Raw genomic sequence first — 2,484 nt, 5'->3', positions numbered from 1 at the left:
TAGCAGCTAATATAACCGCTGATTGTTAGCATAGCAGCTAATATAACTGCTGATTGTTAGCGTAGCAGCTAACGTTTCATACTGTTTTCTACTGAGAGCTGATGAGAAACTGCTGTTAGAGAAGTGAATTAAAAACCAGAGGATTTAGTGAGTAAAGGTCAGTCAGGATCAGAGATGGAGCTGCTGGTCTTCAGTCTGTTTCCAGCTCAGCTTCTCCATGTCGGTATTTAGCTATAAAGATGCTACTAGTCAGAGCCCAACATGCTGAAAATGGCTTTTTATGAATGTGAAGGAAACATTTATGTATTTTCTATTTCACTTTGGGATAATTTCTTTTATTCTTGGCTTTAGCCTGTGAACCAGGACGTCTCAGAAGTCATGGAGTTCTCCCAGTGTGACCAGCAGACTGTGACCAGTGTTCCCAGTATAAGAAATACATGTTTTATTCTTTCACTTTGTGTGTATTTTTAAATATCTCAATCTGAAGTATTAGTGCAATAATGTAGCTTTTGTAATGAAATAAACATAATTTACTCTGTTAGAATTATTTTCTCTTTGCTGTCAATAGTTGACAAACTGTAATAAATATTTATTCTCTGGAAAAAAGTAAGAAAAATATAGTTTAATGTTTTATAATGACTGATTTATAAATCTAAAGTCATTTCTCAATAACGTATAAAAAAAATAAAAACAAGAAAATTATTTGTTTCTTGTCTTGAAACGTTAAATGTACATTAAATTATGGAATTACGTAAATATATTCTTTAATAAAACACTTTTATCAGAATAATTAGAATAATTTTTTATCAAATAATAACATTGTATTTATTCAGAAATGCCCCAATGACAAAGTTTTTAATTGTTAGAAACTCTCTTAGTGAGTCGATGAAGTGCAGGGGCGCCGCCAGGCCCTGACCAGCCCCTGACCAGCCCCCTGCTGGTCACGGCCCCTAGTCATCATTTTCCAGCCCCTTTTCCAAGCCCCTGATGGCAGGAATGAACTTAAAATACTTTGTAGAACGGCACTTTATAAAGTTCTGTCCTTTTACTCGTATTAGCTTACTGGCACATGTGCCACATTCAATATGGCGGACGCTGTTAGGTATCGCAGCAACGGGCCGACCCGCCCCATGACCTTTGACCCGCTCCATGACCTTTGACCCGCCCCATGAGGCGTCATGTCTGTGGTCAACGGGGATTTATCGAGGCAACAGCCAATCAGAATTCATGATAAAAATCATTTACTGTGGATCATCATGGTAAATTATGCGATAAATGGTTCTGATCGGACCGGTTCTGCTCAGTTCGGACCTGTCCCGGTCCATACAGGTTTCTGTGGCTCTGACTCAGAGAGGTTTAAGGGAACCGGGTTCAAGGTCCAGTTTGGTTCTGATGCACACAAACTGGACCTTCTTTCCGGACCCATCTCCTCCCTGGTTCCTGCCGCGTCCTGATAAACCTGGACGACACCAGAACCTCTGGTTCTGATTCTGAGTTCGAGCCGGTTTGACCCCGCCCACTCGTGACGTAATCGATGACCGGTCCTTCTGTGGTCATAAGCGGCTGAATCATTGCGTCATGAACACAGAAACCGAAGCTCTGGGTAACTGGACTGGTTCCGGTTCTGGTTCTGAGCTCACAGGGACGCACTGCGCATGTCTGGTCTCAGAAAAGGGAAGTCCAGACTTCCGGGTGACTCGGTGATGTTAGCTGTGAGCCTTAAACCCAGATGAACCGAACCGAACCCGGAGTCAACCCAGTCACACAGACAGTCGCTGGTTCTGGATCCGTCCAGCTGCGAACCGGTCCGAGCAGAACCACCCGGGACCATCCGGGACCCCCAGGGCGGACCAACGGAGACCCTCCGCCTCGCTCCGGCGGTCGGTCTCTCCGCTCCACCATCCTCCGCTGACGTGTCGCCCCTTACCGCGGTCTGAGTGGCGCCGTGTCCGCCTCCAGAGGCTCCTCGGCCGGTCTGAGCGGATCCTCCACCGAGTTCACCGACACAGTCCGCGGTTCTCCCGGAGAACATCAGCGGAGCAGCATCCCGGGTCTCCAGCACGGATGGTGACGTCTGAGCAAAACAACAGCTTCTTCTTCTTCTGTGGTTCGCGGCGGGGCGGGGCGGGCCGTCACTGCCCCCTGGTGGTCACCACGGTTCTGGTTCAGAAAAATGGACCTGGGTCCTCCAGAACCCGGTGGTTCGTGTTGGTCCGGTCCAGAATTACTACACTCTGATCCCAACAGGTCAGATTAAAGATTATAATCTGGAGATGAGTTTAAAGTTCTTCATTCCCAAACATCAAATTATATCAAATTACATTTTTATAGAAGCTTTATTGATATTTTCACAAAATTAATTAACACATAAATATTTAACACTTCATCTTAAGTTATTTAAGTTCTGGTTCTGGTTCTGGTCCTGTTCCTGTTCCTGGTTCTGGTTCTGGTCCTGGTCCTGGTTCTGGTTCTGGTTCTGGTTCT

At 45.5% G+C, this 2,484-nt stretch overlaps 1 protein-coding gene across 1 annotated transcript in view; it reads right to left on the bottom strand.

The window, feature by feature from the left end:
• The window catches only part of lmbrd2b (LMBR1 domain containing 2b), a 13,378-nt gene extending 11,266 nt beyond the window's left edge, over positions 1 to 2,112 (bottom strand). The window contains exon 1 of the mRNA XM_017307771.1: positions 1,928 to 2,112. The gene's annotated coding sequence lies outside the window, so the exon portion shown is untranslated. The remainder of the gene's footprint in view (positions 1 to 1,927) is intronic.
• Positions 2,113 to 2,484: the final 372 nt, after the last annotated feature.

The sequence above is a fragment of the Poecilia reticulata genome, linkage group LG12 (assembly GCF_000633615.1).
Source record: "Poecilia reticulata strain Guanapo linkage group LG12, Guppy_female_1.0+MT, whole genome shotgun sequence".
Taxonomy (NCBI): domain Eukaryota; kingdom Metazoa; phylum Chordata; class Actinopteri; order Cyprinodontiformes; family Poeciliidae; genus Poecilia; species Poecilia reticulata.
Note: the sequence above shows the minus strand (reverse complement) of the source record. Positions and strands in the feature narration are given on the sequence as shown.